Source organism: Macaca nemestrina, chromosome 1 (assembly GCF_043159975.1).
Source record: "Macaca nemestrina isolate mMacNem1 chromosome 1, mMacNem.hap1, whole genome shotgun sequence".
NCBI lineage: Eukaryota > Metazoa > Chordata > Mammalia > Primates > Cercopithecidae > Macaca > Macaca nemestrina.
In genome coordinates, this window is record NC_092125.1 from 219,303,671 (window position 1) to 219,324,145 (window position 20,475).

General features: G+C 49.1%; 1 protein-coding gene and 1 pseudogene across 2 annotated transcripts in view; one reads left to right on the forward strand and one right to left on the reverse strand.

The window, feature by feature from the left end:
• Window positions 1-20,475, reverse strand: part of LOC105473208 (transmembrane protein 51) — a 71,891-nt gene that overhangs the window by 19,394 nt on the left and 32,022 nt on the right. The window lies entirely within an intron of this gene.
• LOC105473206 (mitochondrial fission factor pseudogene) lies at window positions 10,680-11,246 on the forward strand (annotated as a pseudogene).

The window sequence follows — 20,475 nt, forward strand, 5'->3', positions numbered from 1 at the left end:
AGCCAGAGCTGCTTTCTCGAGTCCTGGGTTTCCTTCCTGCCTCTGATTTTTAGGAAGTCACTTGTCACACTTGATTCTTTTTCCACCTGTTACATTTTGGAATTGTGGCAACTACAGTGAACATTCTCCTAAGCTCCTATAAAGTGCCAGTGCTGGGTGCCTTTCATGTCTTTACTATTACTTATTACTTATTATTACTATTAATTTTATATATTCTATTTTGTTTATTTTATTTATACAATTTTAATATTCATTATATATTTACTTTTCTTTATTAATTTTATGTATTCTGTTTTGTTTTTATTTATAAAATTTTAGTGTTTATTATATATTTACTTTTCTTTTCTCTTTTTTTTTTTTTTTGGGATGGAGTCTCGCTCTGTCGCCCAGGCTGGAGTACAGTGGCTGGATCTCAGCTCACTGCAAGCTCTGCCTCACGGGTTTACGCCATTCTCCTGCTTCAGCCTCCCGGGTAGCTGGGACTACAGGCGCCCACCACCTCCCCCGGCTAGTTTTTTGTATTTTTTAGTAGAGACGGGGTTTCACCGTGTTAGCCAGGATGGTTTCGATCTCCTGACCTTGTGATTCGCCCATCTTGGCCTCCCAAAGTGCTGGGATTACAGGTTTGAGTCACCGCGCCCGGCCTATATTTACTCTTCTTAACAGTCTATTACGAATATTATTTACTTAATATAATCATAGTCTAATTTCTCAGTTATTTATTATCATGCTTAAACTTCCCAAGCTGATGAAAAGGTTTCTAGAATAAGCCCCATTTCACAGAAGAGGAGCCTGTAGTTAGGGAAGTTAAGAAACTTGCTCAAAGTCACATGGTGAATGCTGCAGCAAAGATTCAAACTAGACACGCCTCACTCCGAGCAATTTGTTTTATCAGGATGAAGGAACTGTGCCTGATCAAACCAACTATTGGGTAAGTACACAGCCTGTGTGCCGGCAGGTGCCATATACATGTATGAGGCGCCTGTGGCACACCCCACTGCCCAGCGCCTCCCAGGCCTCCCACTCCCGTGAGGAGACCCTCCCCGGGCTGCGGCTGCCAGAAACTCCCTAGGTCAATTTCAGTCTCTGTGGTCAGGAGATACAATTCCCTGTTTTTCTTAGTGTGGTTTTCCCTTCATAAGAACCAGCTTCCCCAGTGTGAGTCATTCAGTCCCCTGCAACTCTGATACTCATCTGGATGTGTTGTAAATAATTGACGCTGAGATGTTTAATCATAAAACTGGAATTAAGGTTAAAAGGTGGCAGCTTGCAGGGAAGGGGACGGGAGGAGAAATTAAGAGTTTGCATTAGTTTGCTAGGGCTGATATTACCAGCACCACAGACAGGGTGGCTGAAACAAGAGAAATCTATAGGCTGCAAGTCCAAGATCAAGGTAGTTCCTTCTGACCAGGGTTGGTCCCTTCTGAGGCCTCTCTCTGTGGCCTGTAGACAGCCACCTGTTCCCTGTGTCCTCATGTGGTTGTCCCTTTGTGTGTGTCTGTCTTAATCTCTTTTTTTTTTTGAGACAGAGTCTCACTCTGTTGCCCAGGCTGGAGTACAGTGGCATGATCATGGTTCACTGCAGTCTCAATATCCAGGTTCAAGCAATCCTCCTGCCTTAGCCTCCTGAGTAGCTGGGGACTATAGGTGCATGCCACCAAGCCTGGCTAATATATAATATATTTATATATATAATATATTTTATATATAATATATATTTTAAATATATAATATATATATTATATATATAATTTTTTTTTTGGTAAAGATGGAGCCTCCCAGTATGGCCCAGGCTGGTCTTGAAATCTATATATCACATATAATATATTATATAATATATCACATATAATATATTATATATCACATATAATATATATAATATATATTTAAAATATATAATATATAATATATATTATATATATAATTTTTTTTTGGTAAAGATGGAGCCTCCCAGTATGGCCCAGGCTGGTCTTGAAATCCTGGGCTCAAGTGATCCTCTTCTTACAAGGACACGAGTGATATTGGATTAGGACCCACTCATATGACTTTACTTCATCTTAATCCCCTATGTGAAGGCTTTGTCTCCAAATGCAATCCCATTCTGAGTACTGGGGAAAGGGGGCTTCAACATAGGAATTTGGAGGGGATGCAATCCAGCCCACGTTTGCTTCGCTTAGCCCCTCTTTCCCACTGGGTAATAAAAAATATCTACCCTGGACCAAGCGCTCACAACCTCCATGGTATTGCTAATGTGTTTCACACATCATCTCCCAGCACCCCGGGAAGGAAGTGCTATGGTCCCCACTTCACAGAGAAGTGTCAGGGCTCATCAGCACACAGGAGGGAGCTAAATCCCACCTCTGCCCAGCGGCAGCTAGGATATACTACTGGTCTCATAGGGTTGAGGGGTGAGTGTGTTATCCACGTGGAGGGTTATCCAGCAGAGTGGTTGGCTGGCTGTGTGCAGATACCACAGGGAAAGGTATATCATTTCAGAGCTAGAGGGCCCTCAGAGAAACATGGAGATTGGGGAGATGGGGGACTACGGCAGCTGAAGGCAAGCACCCTGGCATGCATCTGCTTCACTAGCTGCTCCTTACGCTCCTCAGAGCCTCAGTTTCCTCATCTGTGTTTGGTGCTGCCAAGACATGATGCTGTAGGGAAAAGCTGGCACTATGATTCCCCTGACCCGTGGCTAGCCCACCCTCACAACCATCTGCTCTCCTGGGTTTTAAAATCTCTGTGAACTGGCTGGGCGCGGTAGCTCACACCTGTAATCTCAGCACTTTGGGAGGGCGAGGTGGGTGGATCACCTGAAAGTCAGGAGTTCGAGACCAGCCTGGCCAACATGATGAAACCCCGTCTCTACTTAAAATATAAAAAATTAGTCGGGCGTGGTGGCGGGCACCTGCAATCCCAGCTACTCAGGAGGCTGAGGCAGGAGAATCGCTTGAACCCAGGAGGTGGAGGTTAAAGTGAGCAGAGATTATGCCACTGCACTCCAGCCTGGGCGACAAGAATGAAACTTTGTCTCAAAAAAAAAGAAAAAAGAAAAAGTCTCCTTGAACTAAACAAAGACACAATGGACTTTCTTCACAGCCAGCATGCCATTCGGAAGTAGTCTCATTGTCTAGAGAGAAGCCCTGGTGAAACTTACATGCTGGAAAACGATTTCACAGGGCTCATTGGACACATCTTGGGTGTTCCCCCCCCCCCCCCCCCCCCCCCCCCGCCACATCAATCTGTAAACACCAAACAGGTCCCAGCTAAGGGCCGGAAATGGGGCTGACCTTCTGAGGAATGCACCAGAGAGACCTGGCCGAGGTGAGATGTCACCTGTCCAGTACAGCTCACCTCCAGGCACAGTGAGCTTGCTGCTCTTTCCTCCTTCTCCCTGTGCTGGAGGGAGAGAAAGAAAAGACAGCATGCTGATTCACTGGTCTGACGTTTCCATTTGGTCAGCAGGGTGGTTTAGTTTTGCCAATTGACCAGGTGGGGTGGCTCATGCCTGCGATCCCAGCACTTTGGGAGGTCGAGGTAGGCGGATCACTTGAGGTCAGGAGTTCAAGACCAGCCTGGTCAACATGGTGAAACCCCATCTCTACTAAAAATACAAAAATTAGCCAGGCGTGGTGGCGGGCACCTGTAGTCCCAGCTACTCAGGAGGCTGAGGCACCAAGAATCGCTTGAACCCGGGAGGCAGAGGTTATAGTGAGCTGAGATCACGCTACTGCACTCCAGCCTGGGCAACACAGTGAGACTCTGTTTCAAAAAATAATGGTAATATTAATTTTGCCTATTGGTGGTTCCCAATATCCATGTTCCCCTTCCTCCATAGTAAGCTGATGCTTGGCTGTCCATGACTTCCTAGAATAAAGATAGCAGTACCCAGCCTGTTAGGCAGTTCACTAGCTGTTGCATGTGACTAAGTTCTGGCCAATGGGATATAAGCAGGGTGTGTAAAGCAGGTGGGGCACATTCAGGAAGGGAAGCATTCTTAAATGAAGAGACATGTCTCCCCCTGCTTCCTGCTTCCTATTGGTTCTAGTGCAGATGTGATGGTTGGAGCTCAAGCAGCCATACTGGGGTGTGAGGTAGAGAATGGCAGAGCAACAAGACAGAAGGAGCCTAGGTCCCTGAGGATCACGGTGCTGCCTTTTCAGCCTTGGACTGCTGACCTCTGGACTCTGTTTACATAAGAGAAAAATAAGGTCTATCTTATTGAATCTGATTTTTCTTTTTTTTTTTTTTTTGTCATGTATAGCCAAAGCTAAGCCTGCCCACACAGGCTGAGAGGCCCACAGTTGTGGGAGGAAAGGTGGCAGCTGGCTGGATGCAGATACCACAAGGAAAGGGACATTGTTTCAGAGCTGGAGGGCCCTGGTGACAGAGACACGCCTATATCAGGGAAGTGGAGGGCTATGGCAGCTGAAGGCAAGGACCGTGGTATGCATCTGCTTCACTAGCTGCTCCTTCCACCCCTGAGAGCCTTGGTTTCCTCATCTGTAAAATGGCAATAATGATGCCATCCTGATGAGATAGTACACAGAGCCTGTGCCCGTAATCGGAGCACTGGTCACAACGCACGCTTGGCAGGAATGAGGTGAGTGATTCAGTACGGGGCTTTTGGAGATTGCCTCAGCCAGAAGCAGGGTAAGAAGATGGCCTGGGTAAAAATGCAGAGAAGGCCTCTTCAGTCAGCGAAGCCAGGAAGCCCTGAAAACACAGGGTCCGAAGGTCACAGGAGGAGGTGTCCAACACGGAGGGGCACCGGTCAGTCTCAAGCACCCCAGAGAAGTTGAGAGGATGCTGTTGTGTTACCTGCCCAGCAGCCACTCCCATCCTGCTGGGAACAGTGCCTGGTTTTCCTTCTTTAGGGCCCTCCCCATTCTCAGTCCATACGGTTGACCTTGATTCTGGCTCAAGGTTGCAGGCACATGCCCAGGCCTGGCCAATCAGGGCGTTCCCACACTCTGGGGCACAGCGATAATTTCAAGGTGGACACGTAACCCACGCTGGGCCAGTGAGTTTCAAATTTCAACTTTCCCTGGAATTGCTGAGAAAGAGACACTCCTCCATTGCACATGCAGCTCAGAGTGGCGGGCAGAGAAAGCCTGCCTGGGAATGAATAAACACAGCACAAAGCAGAACCAAATGACAGGGAGTGAGTCCTCATGATGTATCTGAAGAACAACCCCTGGCGTGCTCAGTGATAAGAGCTCACGCATTACATTGAGTTTTCTGTCCCCTGCATTTGAAAGAGTCCTAGAATGCCAAAACTAGAAACTGAATTCTAGTCAACACTTATGTTTAGAATTCCGCACTACATCTCAGGGCCAACTAGCTGAATTACTAAGTGACTTGAAATTATGTTGTCATTGTTTTTTAATGCACATACTTGTTCACAAATCTCTTTAAATTGGAAATTGGGAAAACAATTTTTTTGAAATGACATGTAAAATTGGATGGCCATTCTGGTACCAGTCTGGAAGCACTTAATTCAATAAAATTAAAGGGTGGGTACAGTGGTTCATGCCTGTAATGCCAGTGCTTTGAGAGGCTGAAGTGGGAGGACTGCTTGAGGTTGGGAGTTTGAGACCAGCCTGGGGCAACATAGAAAGACCTTGTCTCTTGCTGGTGGCACACATTTGTAGTCCCAGCTATTCAGGAAGCTGAGGTGGGAGAATCACTTGAACTCAGGAGTTTGAGGCTGCGGTGAGTTATTATCACACCCTGCGCTCCAGCCTGGGTAACAGAGTGAGACCATGTCTCTAGAAAACAAAGCCTCCACATACCCCATCACAGTGGTATGCTGGTAAACTGGCTCTCTCTCCCTCCCCCTCTCTCTTTCACATGTGTGCATGTGCACGCACGTACACACACACAGATGCATACACACACAGCCCAGATTTGTAGTGATTGCCACTGCCCATCGCTGTGGTGTAAATACTCCCATCACAGCACAATCGAGCTACTGACACAATGTCACTGAACTCAGAGTAGGGAGGAGATGTGCACAACTGGCTGTTGCAAAATGGTCCAAGCCCACTCTGGCCCTGTTGCAAAGTAGTCCAAGCTCACTTTGGCACAGCATGGCAGGTCTCCACCTGAGTTCACATCCCATGCAGGGGCCGCGGGTAAGGCTGTCCACTGCAGATGGCTGGAGGCAGTCTGGGTGTCTCTGAGTGGGGGATGGATGGGTGGATGAGCTAGGTGCACACCACGCAGTGAGTGAGATGCACACACAGCAAAGTCTCAGGAATGAAAACTCAGGGCTGAGGACTGCCTCCATCTTTTTTTTTTTTTTTTTTTTTTTTTTTTTGAGACGGAGTCTCGCTCTGTCGCCCAGGCTGGAGTGCAGTGGCCGGATCTCAGCTCGCTGCAAGCTCCGCCTACTGGGTTCACGCCATTCTCCTGCCTCAGCCTCCCGAGTAGCTGGGACTACAGGCGTCGGCCACCTCGCCCGGCTAGTTTTTTGTATTTTTTAGTAGAGACGGGGTTTCACCGTGTTAGCCAGGATGGTCTCGATCTCCTGATCTCATGATCCGCCCGTCTCGGCCTCCCAAAGTGCTGGGATTACAGGCTTGAGCCACCGCGCCCGGCCGCCTCCATCTTTTAAGTGAGGGGGAGGGAACTTTTTGCCTTGAGTAAGCCACTGAGTTGCAGGTCTCTGAGGACCCACACATAATTGATACTCTCAACACATCTCAGAAAAAGTAGCTCAGCCAGGACTGCTTGGGCTTCTTTCCCACAAGCCACGTCTCCTGGGAATCCTGCTGGGTCAAGGCCGAGGGCAGTCAGTTGGGCAGCAGATGCCGTTAGGAGCTGGGCTCTGTGCTCGGGCTGCTGGAGTCTGGAATCAGGCTCAGTACCCACTAGGTGTGCAACCCTGGGCCAGCTCTTCCCTGAGTCTCAGAACTGGGGTGATGTGAGGACAAAGTGACATGTGATGTGGCAAGCCCCAGCAGGTAGTAATCTCAGAACTCAAGGAAGAATCAATGAGTCAAGAGACTCATCAAGGGACTCAGAGAAGAATCTAGAACATCCTAGAGAATGAGGGCAAAACCAGTTCCTTTGAGGTAGCCTAGAGAAGATGAATGAGGGTGGGGGACTCATGGGAACAAACTTTGGGGACAAGAGAGTCCCAATAAACTCTATGGGACTCTAGATGTGGTCAGTCTGCATTGGGATGTGCTATTAAAGTGTAAAACACACACCAGATTGCCAAGGCTTATCAGGACAAAAAAAAAAATCTCACTAACATTTTTATGTTAATTACATGTTGATTACATATTTTGGATATATCAAGTAAAATATATTATTAAAATTAATTTTCCTGTTTCTTTGTCATTTTATAAAAATATATGGTTACCAGGAAATTTAAAATTATATATGGGGCAGGCTGGTGCAGTGGCTCACACTTGTAATCCCAGCACTTTGGGAGGCTGAGGTCAACAGATTGCTTGAGCTCAGGAATTCAAGACCAGCCTGGGCAACATGACGAAACCCCATCTCTACAAAAAATACACAGACAAAAAACTAACTGGGCATGGTGGTGAGTGCCTGTAGTCCCAGTTACTTGGGAGGCTGAAGTGGGAGGATTGCTTGAGCCTGGGCAGTGGAGGTTGCAGTGAGAAGAGATTGCATGACTGCACTCCAGCCTGGGTGATACACAGCGAGACCCTGTCTCAAAAAAAAAAAAAAAAAAAAAAAAAAAAAAAGAAAAGAAAAAGAAAAAGTAAAATCATATATGGGTCTTGAATTCTTTCCATTGGATGGTGTTGCTGCAGGTGAGCTCTTGAATTTATGGTTGGGAAAATAAAATTGCTGGCTGAAAAAAGTGAGGTAGGGGATAGCCAATCAGAATGGGACAGAACCCAGTATCATCCAGGGAAATGAGAAAGACACAATGTACAAGACCACAGCCAACAAGAGGCACGTGGAACATGTTAGGATGGGTGCCCTGGATGGAATGGGAGAGGGGAGAAAAGAGGAATAAAAGAATAACAACGAAAAGATAGGAAGCGGCTCTGTAAAGCCCACTAACAAGGACAAGGTACAAACTGAGGGTTGCATTAACCTAGCCCTCTGAGCTGAGGCCCAGCACCTCTCTAAATCCACAGAGAAATGCTGGTTCCCCAATTCCACAGCAACAGGGAGCCACGGAGTCCACTGCTGTGGCCAGTGCAGTCCCAAGGGGCACGTGGCAGGAACGGACTGGTGGACAGAATGGGGGGCTGAGCTCCACCAGGTGGCCTGACGACAATCACACCCGGCTTGCTGACGGGTGGCCAGAGGGAACTAGCATTCGTCAAGTTTTGAGGCTTAGGAGGACAGGAAGAACACCTCACTAACATTTTTATATTACATGTTGAAATGACATATTTTGAACATATCAAGCTAAATATATTATTAAAATTCATTTTGCCTGTTTCTTCGTCTTTTTTAAAAAAGGTGTGGTTACCAGGAAATTTAAAATTATATATGGGCCTCGAATTCTATTTCTGTTGGAAAGTGTGGCTGCAGGAGGTAAGCTTTTAAGGGTGTGAATTTTTGTCATTTTTGTTCACTGCTCTCTCTAGTCCAAGAACAAGCCTGGCACAGACCAGAAGAGCTTAACAGATGTTTGTTGAATGAAGGAGTAGCGCAGCACCGTGGTATGGTGGAATTTGTTGAGTGAAATCAGTAGTTGGCTTAGCAGTAGAGTGGAATATAGATGGATTTTGGAGTCTGTGTGATATAGATTTAATTTTGTACACCCCTTGGCAATGCACTTCATCTCCTCATCTGTTAAAAAGAAAATGGTGGCCAGGTGCAGTGGCTCACGCCTGTAATCCCAGCACTTTGGGAGGTCGAGACGATCCCTTGAGGTTAGGAGTTCGAGACCAGCCTGGACAACATGGTGAGACCCTATCTCCACTAAAAAAACAAAACAAAACAAAAAAAAACACACATCTCTACTAAAAAAACAAACAAAAAGGCCGGGCGCGGTGGCTCAAGCCTGTAATCCCAGCACTTTGGGAGGCCGAGACGGGCGGATCACGAGGTCAGGAGATCAAGACCATCCTGGCTAACACGGTGAAACCCCGTCTCTACTAAAAAATACAAAAAACTAGCCGGGGGAGGTGGTGGGCGCCTGTAGTCCCAGCTACTCGGGAGGCTGAGGCAGGAGAATGGCGTAAACCCGGGAGGCGGAGCTTGCAGTGAGCTGAGATCCAGCCACTGCACTCCAGCCTGGACCACAAAGCGAGACTCTGTCTCAAAAAAACAAACAAACAAACAAACAAACAAACAAACAAAAAACCCAAAAAACAAAAGTTAGCCAGTTGTGGTGGTGCACACCTGTAATCCCAGTTACTCAGGAGGCTGAGGCAGGAGAATCACTTGAACCCAGGAGATGGAGATTGCAGTGTAAGTGGAGATCATGGCACTGCACTCCAGCTTGGGCAACAGAGTGAGACTCTCTCAAAAAAAGAAAGAAAAAGAAAAAATAAAAAGAAAATGCTGTCTACTTCCCCAGCCACTTCTGAGAGTCCAGGTCCGGCACAGGGGACAGGCACACAACAGGCTGTTGTTGTCATTTGCTGTGGGAAGCCTGGGGAGGCCAGAGAACAGTGCCACAGGGCTGTTGCCATTCTGGGTGTGTGAATGATAACTCCAAGTTAGGTGTCAGCCTGTGATCTCAAGCAGCTGCTGAAAGGTTTATCCCAAGACAGAAGGGCCCATATCCATCCCACTGCAGGAACCGCAGCCAGTTTCCCCACAAAGACAGGCAGTGGCAGCCTGGAGAGGGAGGCCTAGGGTCGGCAGCAGGTGCAATTGGGGACTAGGGGAGGTACTTCCATGGGCCACCTGGAATGGCTCTAATTTAGAAACCCCCAAAGTGACAGGGCAGGCTGTTCTGTGGGCTTCTCAGATTCCTCCCCAGAGGGGCCCTCTGCGGGCTGCTATGCCAGTGCTGTGCCTTGGCGCCTCCGTGCTCGGCCAACGACCTCTGAGAGCACCCGACCGAACGCCCTCGGGAGCCGGTGAGCGGCGGCCCTCATTGGGACCTTCCTATGGGCCCAGGGGAACAAAAGTGGCTCTCAATCCAGCACATGCACACTGAAGCAAGTCAAAGGATTTAGTATGAAGCGCAAAAGCAAAACGTGACAAACAGCAAGCAGTAGGTGGTACACATTTGTGAGTGGGGCAGCATTTCCTTCTCCCACTGCTGCTGAGATGGCAGAAATCAGTTGAATTCAATACGAAATGCAAGAGACCAAAAGTGTTGGTCAGCGAATGAGGGTCCCAGAAAAGTTAAAAGTAGCACCACTTGCCAGGCACGGCGGCTCACTCCTGTAATCCCAGCACTTTGGGAGGCCGAGGCGGGTCGATCACAAGGTCAGGAGTTCAAGACTAGCCTGGCCAAGATGGGGAAACCCCGTCTCTACTAAAAATACAAAAATTAGCCGGGTGTGGTGGTGGGCGCCTGTAATTCCAGCTACTTGGGAGGCTGAGGCAGATAATTGCTTGAACCCGGGAGGTGGACGTTGCAGTGAGCCAGTAGATCATGCCACTGTACTCCAGCCTGGGCGACAGAGCAATATTCTGTCCAGGAAGGAAGGAAGGAAGGAAGGAAGGAAGGAAGAAAAAAGAGTAGCACTGCCAAATGCTGTGTTCCAGATGCTAGTGTGATCATGCAGGTTCTGGAGAGGGTTGGTGTTGCAAGAAATAATGAAGATATTCCACTTTCAAGACCAGCAGATCTTGACCTTATTCAATCAACTCCCTTTAAACCCCTGGCGCTAAAAACACCACCTATGTACTCACGCTAAGTGAAGGACCACTAGATTTTCTAGATTTAGAAAGATCTCCCACAACCCCTGAAAATGAAGAAACCTGTGCAGTCGGCAGACTAAAGAGAGCACGGTCTATGAGTGAAAATGCTGTTCATCAAAATGGACAGCTGGTCAGAAAGGATTCTCTCCCCATGTTGTGTGGCGGGCCTGCTCCCGCCACTTCTAATCCTCATCATGACGACGTCAGGTATGGCATTTCAAATACAGATGCAACAACTGAAGGGACATCGGATAACCTGACTGTTGTAGATGCAGCTTCACTAAGACGACAGATAATCAAACTAAATAGATGCCTACAACTTCTAGAAGAGAAAAACGAAAAACGTGCTAAAAGAGAAATGGTCATGTTATTCAATTACCGTAGCTTTCTGGCTGCTTAACAGCTGGCTCTGGTTTTGCCGCTAGAGTAACATCAGCTCTCAAAAATACTGTCTCAACAGCTGGAAATATAAAAGATTTGCAAACTTCAAAAAGGCAATGACTACTGAAAATACATTTGCATTTAGGATGAGTGATCTAGGCCGAGGAGGAGGAAGGGAAATTGGCAGTCATCTCACAGCCGTGCTCTGCTACTCATTAACATGAGGCTTTGGGCAGATGAAGGAACCTCTCTGGGCGTGAGTGTCTGTGCCTCTAGCATGGGAATGGCAGTGGTGGCTGCTCTTCCCAGCAGGGGCCTCCAGGGGCCAAGTGGGGTGACTGGGACCAGTGACTGTTCTTCAGCTGACTCTACGTGGGTGAAAACCTGATAAATGGCTACCCACCTCCCCAAGAAGGGCTGTGTTAATTTCATGTTGCTTCCCCAGCCACTTCTGATGTAGCAAACTGCCACCAACTTAGTGGCTTCAAGCAACACAAAGGTATTCTCTTGTCGTTCTGGAGGTCAGAGGTCTACAATAAAGGTGACCAAGGGCTTCCCTAAAGCCTTCTGGAGGCTTCAGGGAAGAAATCCATTTCCTTGCCTCTTCCAGCTTCTAGAGGCCACCTGCCCTTGTTGGCTGCTGGAACCTTCTTCCACCTTCAAAGCACATCCTTCCGGCTTCTCCTTTGGTCACCACACCTCCTTCTCTGACTCCGGCCTGCCTGCCTCCTCCTTATAAGAACTCTTGGGGGGCCGGGCGCGGTGGCTCACGCCTGGAATCCCAGCACTTTGGGAGACCGAGGCTGGCAGATCACCAGGTCAGGAGATCACGACCATCCTGGCTAACACGGTGAAACCCCATCTCTACTAAAAATACAAAAAATTAGCTGGGTGTGGTGGTATGTGTCTGTGATCTCATCTGCTGGGGAGGCTGAGGCAGGAGAATTGCTTGAACCCAGGAGGTAGAGGTCGCAGTGAGCTGAGACAGCACAACTGCACTCCAGCTTGGTGACAGAGTGAGACTCTGTCTCAGAAAAACAAACAAACAAACAAAAAAATCAACAACAACAACAAAAAACTCTTGGCACTACATCATGCTCCCTTGGATAACCCGGGATCATGTTCCTGTCTCAAGAGCCTTAACTTAATCACACCTTTTACCATATAATGTAAATAGTCACAGATTCTAAGATTAGGATGTAGATCTTTTGGGGGTGGGGTGGGGGGCATTATTTAACCTACCACAAGGGCCACAGGCACAATCCTGTATAATTTAAAGGGAATTCACTGGCTTTTCCTGGACTGTCTCCCAGGGTAAGATTCCCTGCCCTGGTATCTGGCAGCAGGGCTCTTGCAGCTTTAAGTGGATCTAGACAATGTGTGTCAGGTTCCAAATTGGGAGGGGTGCACATTTGATCAGAGGGCCTTCGTTTTTAAAAGCATGCATCTTCACATCGTGCTCAGAACAGCTAACACGCATCAAATGCTTCCTCTGAGCCTGGATGACCTCATGTCATCACGAAGCAGCCACCACTGCCAATCCCATGCTAGAGTCACAGACACTCGGGCCCAGAGAGGTTCCTTAACCTGCCCAAAGCCTCATGTTAATAAGTAGCAGAGCTCGGCTGTGAGACAGATAGTGAGTCCGGAGTCCATCCTCTCAACCCCTCTAAAATCCTGTCTCTCACCGGCCCCCAAGCCCTGCTCTAAAAGAAGGAGTTTTTCATCTACACACCAGTTCCATGAACAAAGCACTCCTTTATCTAAGGTCAGAAGCAGAGGTTTGCTAATGACAGAGAGAGGGAAGGGGACGAGGGGTTGTCCCAGGCCGTCAGTAGCAAAGACAAATGCCACTGTCTTAAGTAACCTGCCTTGGAAGACAGGGGTCAAGGCTGAATGCTGGAAAGGCCTCTCGGCCACCTTGGGTCAGCCCCTGCAATCTAGGGCTCGCGGGGCTGCCTGAAGCCTTATGTCCAGGAAGTCTCTGCCTTCTCTGGGCTCCACAGACGAATCTCAACCCACAGGCCTGGAGCCCTGCCCCGGTACCAGCCACCAAGCTGGACATTTTGCACGTCATCTTTGTAAATGGAGTCATCCCAGCAGTCCCTGGCTGCTGTCTCGTCCCTGCTGTAAGAGGAGGGAAGGGAGTGGAGATCACAGGCTCATAACCAGCACTGTGCAGATTCAAACCCAGATCATCCTCCTGAAAGCCCCATGGTGAGTGTCCCAGCCTCTGGTACATCAGTGAGTGTTCCCTCAGGCCAGGAGCTACACCAGCATCATCTCTACCCTCTGGGGTGTTTAGATCCAAACGATGAGCTAAGGAATTGTAACTCCACATGTTTAGGCATGGAATGGAGGCAGCCAGAGGGGTGAAGGCCAGCAAGGGTCAAGATGGCTTCCTGAGCCTGGAGAAACTTCCAGGCTGAACAACCAGCACAATAACAATAGTAATGACAATGGCTGGGCATGGTAGCTCATGTCTGTAATACCAGCACTTTGGGAGGCCGAGGTGGGTGGATCGCCTGAGGTCAGGAGTTCAAGACTAGCCTGGCCAACACGGTGAAACCCTGTCTCTACTAAAAAAAAAAAAAAAAAAAAAAAAGAAAAATTAGCCGGGTGTGGTGAAGGGTGCGTGTAATCCCAGTTACTTGGGAGGCTGAGGTGGGAGAGTCACTTGACCTGGGAGGCGGAGGTTGCAGTGAGCCTAGATCACGCCACTGTACTCCAGCCTGGCTAACACAGCGAGATTCTGTCTCCAAAAATATACATAATGACCAAATATCAGCCACTATTTCCTGAGTGCCCCCTGTGAGCTGGGCAAGGATGATTGGATGGTACTGCAGTGAGGGTGGGCTCTGGAGGGGCAGAGCAAAGCTGCTGACCTCTGGCTCCTGGCTCTCTCCAGACATCCATTCAACAAACATCATCTTTGTAAATGGAATCATCCCAATGCTCCCTGGCTGTGATCTCGTCTCGTCCCTGCTGTAAGAGGAAGGAAGAAAGTTGAGGTCACAGGCAGTGATGTAGAAGTCACCCAGGTCCTGGGGGACACACGGCAATGGCATCTCGGGGAAATGACCCAGTGCCAGGTCCCCCACAGGTATGCCCTCTGTTTACAAAAGCCTAACACCAAATAGGAATGTCCCAAACAGGTAAACTGAGGAATGATTCTTGTTATCAGAAAAGAAGTCACTGCAGGCACCCTTCAAGTAGAATGCTATTGTCTTTCTGGAGTGTAAAGCTATCCAAGCCTGTTGCACAAGTGATTCCCCACAAGGGCTTTTGGAGGCCCCAGGGTATGGCCATGCTGGGCTGGGTGAGCTGGGCTGCCCAGGGTTACCTTGCTGAGCACTCAGGTGATGTGGTGGCCATGCCATGTGCTTGCCTACCAGGCAGGGCCTCTTCCTTGCAGGTTCTAAGGCTGGGCATGGTCAGGCCTAGCCAATCAGTTCTTCTGTGTTCGGGGGGTGGGGCTATGGCCCAGGCAGAACCAGTGAGGCTCAGTTCTTTGCTTTGGGGGAAACACTGAGACTTCCTTGCCCTTCTGGGTTTGCAGGAAGGACGGGATGCAGCCTGGAGCTGCTGGTGGCCATCTTGTCATCGCAAGGGGAAAGGCTGCCTGAGGAGGGGACCAGCAGGGAGCTAATGCGAGCTGAGGTGGAGATTGAGAGAGACTCCAGAGGGTACCACTGGACCCAGAAATCCAGCTGGACCTGGCAACGTTTCTGTTGTATGAACCAAAACCACTCTTACACCTAACAAAAATTTTTTAATGAAATAAGTGACTAAAACAGTAACACACACACACACACCCCTTTTCTGAGGCCAGCTTGGTGCCAACAGCATGAGCAGCTAATGCCACCTGTGCCCATGCATCCTCTCAGCTTGCACAGTCAGGTCGCTCACACCTGCAAAATGGGGGCTCGGGCATGGGGGCTGATAGTCAGGGTCTGAGGGTTTTGTCAGAGCTCCTTCCTTGGCCGGAGTGTGTTGAGGATGGCTGCTAAGATCACTCACCGAGAGAGGGCTGTGGCCTCAGCAGTGAGGGAAGAAGGACAGAGTCCCAGGGCTGCAAGTTGGAAAACATGTCCTAGGCCACTGCCCTAGAAGACGCCACCCCACAGAGAGGGTCATAAATCACCACGGTGGGAATGCCTCTGGGCTGTCAGCAGGAAATAGAGGGTGGAAGAACCAGGCCTGCCCTTGAAAACGTTATGGTCAAGGTTATGATCCACGTCCAGCAGACAGATACAGGACAAAAGAAAGGAAGCAGAGATGGATTGACGAGCAGGCAGACAGCCCCTGGGGCTCCATCTCCTCCCCATGGGCCGCGCATGGTGCTAGGACCTACAGACATCACCAGCCTCTGCCCTCAGCCTCCTGCATGCCCAAGATGGGCAAAGAGAGAAGAAGCCGCAGTGAGACCACATGCTAGGGGCCAAGGGCAGGAAGGAACAGAGAGGCACGGACAGCACAGATGAGGGAAAAGCGAGCAGAAGTGCAGGGGACCCGCGGAAGCGCAGGGGAGGAAGAGATGAGGGCAGAGTGGTGGGAACAGGGTGAATTAAGATCCAGCCCCCGAGGAGGCATGGGGGGATGGGGATCCAACTCGGGGAGGGGTGGATGGAGGGTTGGGGGATAGGGGTGCTGTGTTGGAAGGAGGGTGACTCTGACTGGGGCCGCACACTCCCACTGGATAGCTGTGGCCTCTCTGGTCAAACAGCTCAGCCTCTGTTGTCCTGCAGCTGCTGGAAGGGCTGGCCTAGTGCGGGGTTTGTGTAGAGATGGTCCATTAGTCACACACAGCCCCCCCACAGTGGGGTTGCCGGGACACATGCTAGCCACCTCCCAGTGCTTTCCCCAAGCACAAAGGGAAGGAGGCACACAACGAAGCCGGCCCGCTTCAGGACGGTCCCCCACTTTCTGCTCGGTCTGGACCAACCCCACACCTCACCTGGATACGGACTGCAAAGGCCTCCGCGGTGGTCTCCCTGCCCCCGGCCTGCCGTCTCTCCACTGCTCTCAGAGAGGTCCTTCCAAAAGGTAAATGTGACCATCCCACCCTCAGGCAAGATCCCCCCATGGCTCCCTATGGCCCCCCAGGATACAGCCCTGCTCCTAAGGCTCTTCATGGTCCTAGTGCCTGCCACTCCCCTCAGGCCTGGGTTAATTTCCATGCACAGTCTCATTTAATCCTCCCCACCACACAACCCCATTCTACAGATGTCTTAAGTGAGGCTGGGAGAGGCTAAGTAAACTTTGCCCATTTCCCACATCGGCAGAGTCACCATTTTCCTCATCTGGGGTCAAAACGGAGGTCATCTATGAGCCTTGGCTCTCCCTCAATCAGTCAAGTCACAAACATCCATTAGTCACAAATGCCCATCTCTTCCCCCTTTTCTGTTTTCACTGCTGCCATTCTGGGGTAGACTCTTATTCCTCACTGTACCTACGGGCTTCCTTCCCCGTCTTTCCTGTCCATCCAATGCACCCAGCACACTCTGCCATTTTGATCCTCCTGGAATAGCCATTTTCTATTTGATTACTCCCCGTTTAAGAACAGTCAATGGCTCCCCAGTGCCAAAGAATCAAAGACCAGACTCCCTCACGCCCTTTACCCCCAACCTGGGGGGTCTGGGAAAATAAGGACGGAGGCTTCCCAGGGTGCCTTCCTAAGCCTCTCAAGAGACTCCCGCCTCTCTCTACTGGCTGAGTGGGACGAGGGGGCAGTGTCCCTCCCTTGGGCTCAGGGCACTGGATGGCGGGACTGGATTCCAGCTATTGGGGCCTTCATTGCTGCCATGGAGTCGGCCTCCCTGACCTGCAGAGTCCTGGCTTGGGGTTCTAATGGGGTTGACATGGTTCTTTTCACTTGGAGATCTCTGGGGGCCTTTAAAGGGACGACAGCATGGATAACGGGAGGATGGCCACAGGCTGCAGCATTCCACGTGTAAGCTTGAACTCAAAGCTGACTTCCGCGCAGCTGCGGTACCCACGGATGGGTACGTGAAGAGGACGCTCAGTTCAGCCAGTGAAAAGAGATTCAACCGGTCTTCCCAGACTACAGAGTTCAAGTTCGCAGACTGGCAAAATTCCTCCCATCTTTTGGAGACCACCTGTCACAGCACTTAGGAAGTACAAGGTTAAGAATGTTCCTTTTGTCAGCCATTGTAACCAACCTCACACATAGACTTGACCAAGAAAAAAAAATCAGAAACATAAGCCATAACTGTGCATTACACTGAAAATCTGAAATTAATGTCCCAGTAAATGAAGAAGAGACTACTTATTATAAGGGGATTTCCCCGCTTCCAAGAATTCTTGGGCCTCAGTTTTCCCACCTGTACAGTAAGAACTTGGGTAGGACTATATTATCCCAACATTTCTTCCTGCACTGAAATTCTCAGGTTTCATGAGTTAGTCCCAGTTAGTGAAGGCTGCCTAGGTCACAAGGATAGCAAGTTTTGGAGGGTTCTTTGGAGAAAAGAAAAAATATCACAACTGATAGAATGAATACAGTTTTGGGCAACGTGGCAGTAACCTTCCGCATGGGGTAGGAATAGAACGGATTTGACAAAATGAACAGATGTCTTTTCCTATGGCGGGCTCAGGGCTCCTAAGTTTTGAGCATTTCCCAAGCACTTCAGTGGTGAGGAGGCTTACAGGAAATCTGCGCATATGCACAGAACAAAGTCTGGACCATCACGCACACTGGGAACAGTAGTTATCTTTGGGCTGTGGGGGTCAGATGGGGGTGGGGCAGGCAGGACATTTCTGCCTTCATGTACTTCTTGTTTTTTTTTTTTTTTTTTTTTTTTTGAGACGGGGTCTTGCTCTGTCGCCCAGGCTGGAGTGCAGTGGCGCGATCTCGGCTCACTGCAACCTCCGCCTCCCAGGCTCACGCCATTCTCCTGCCTCAGCCTCCCGAGCAGCTGGGACTACAGGTGCCTGCCACCAAGCCCGGCTAATTTTTTTGTATTTTTAGTAGAGACGGGGTTTCACCGTGTTCGCCAGGATGGTCTCGATCTCCTGACCTCATGATCCGCCTGCCTCGGCCTCCCAAAGTGCTGGGATTATAGGCATAAGCCACCGCGCCTGCTGCCTTCATGTACTTCTACCCAAGGTTTCTTTACCCTGGCTCCACTGACATGCTGGCAGGTAATTCTTTGCTGGGGGTGCTGTGCTGTGCAATGTAGGTAGTGTAACAGCATCTCTGGTCTCTACCTACTAGATACCAGTAGCGTCTTCCCAGTTGGGGCAACCAAAAATGTCTCCAGACATTGCCACATGTCCCATGGGAGGGCAAGATCACCCCTGCTTGAGAGCTACTACTCTATACTATTGAGTTTTTAAAAATTAAGATAAGCACATATCTTATCTTATGATGGATGGCTTTATTTAACACCTCAGCAAGTGCGGTTGATTTTACCTGTCCAGAGGTCTCGAATCTACCTACTTCCTGCTTCTGCCATCACTACCACCTTTGTCTAAGCCACTGTCACCTGGACAACGATATCAGTTTCCAACCTGGTCTCTCCCGGGTTGCCCTGGCCCCAACAAGTCTTTACGCAGCAGCCAAAATGAGTTTCTAGAAGCATCCTTCAGTCATGTCACTCCTCTGTCTGGCTTCCTACTATCCTGAGAATAAAATTCAAACTCCCCCCTTGCCTTCAAGGTACTCTGCCATGTGGACCTGGATCCAGCCTCTGTCCTCTGTCCTCTGTTAGTCCTTGGCCACTCACAGTGTGATCCTGCAGCACTGGCAGCCCTGGGAGCTGGTTAGAAAGGCAAGGCCAGGCACGATGGCTCACGCCTATAATCCCAGCACTTTGGAAGGCTGAGGCGGGCAGATCACGAGGTCAAGAGATCAAGACCATCCTGGTCAACATGGTGAAACTCTGTCTCTATTAGAAATACAAAAATTAGCCAGGCGTAGTGGCACATGCCTGTAGTCCCAGCTACTTGGGAGGCTGAGGCAGGAGAATCACTTGAACCTGGGAGGCGGAGGTTGCAGTGAACTGAGATCGTGCCACTGCACTCCAGCCTGATGACAAAGTGAGACTCTGTAAAAAGAAAGAGAAAAGAAGAAAAGAGAAGAGAAGAGAAAAAGAAAAGAGAAGAGAAGAGAAGAGAAGTAAAGAAAAGAAAAGAGAAAAAAAAAGAGAAAAGAAAAGAAAAGAAAAAGCAAGCAAGCAAAGCAAAGCAGACACTCAGGGCCACCCCGGACCTGCCGGATTGGATCCTACAGGAGGCATGTGCACCTTCATGTTTGAAATGAATGGCTGCAGCCCCACTGTCCTCACTGGCTCCTTCTCATCAGTCACTTAGATGTGACCTCCACAGTGAGGCTTTCCAAACCGGACATTTGCAAGTAGTTGCCCACGCAGTTCTCTCTCTTAGCATCTTGCTGGTTTTGGGCATAGCTATGATCACAACATGTAATCATCTTGTTTATGTTATTTGTTGCCTGTTTCTACATCCATAGCCCACATCCCCGGTTTAGGCTCTACGAAGGCAGACACAGGGCAGATGGCACCAAACACATAGAAGCCATTCAGAAAATGGTATTGGAAGGAATACTACCCATGTATATTGTGCTTTTACTGTGTGGTAGTAAGTTTTCTTTACAAGAATTATCTTCATGCAATCTATAGTTATCTTGTTTATTCTTCATGCAACCTGTAGGTGAAACAGATACTATGTACGAGAATCTCCCTTTTACACATGAGGAAATGGAGGCAAAGGGATATAAAGTTTTGCAGCTGGTAATTGGCAGAATCGGGGTACCTGGGGCTGGGTGGGGAGTGATCTTGCTCCCATAACTGTACCCTTTACCTCTGCACGACACTGCCTTATTTGTAAATCAAGTAGCATATTACGTACATGAGGGACGCATAACATTGAAAGGAATTTCCTAGTGAATGCTTCTGTAAAATAAAGAATTCTGCTGTTGAGGGATATTTATCCCTCGTGTGCTTTTTTGGTAAATGACATCTTGGATTCTGAATATGTTTAAGCAAAGTCCATAGATCCATATGTTCCCAAAGAGTGTTGATTCTACCAGCAGATGTAAAAACAAGCCCAACGGGGAAGATGCTGGGGCTACTCAAGTTTAGAAGCTATTGGCTGGGCGTGGTGGTTCACATCTGTTATCCTAGTACTTTGGAAGGCTGAGGTGGGAGGATCACTTGAGGTCAGGAGTTTGAGACCAGCCTGGCCAACATGGTGAAGAAACTCCGTCTCTACTAAAAATACAAAAATTAGCTGGGT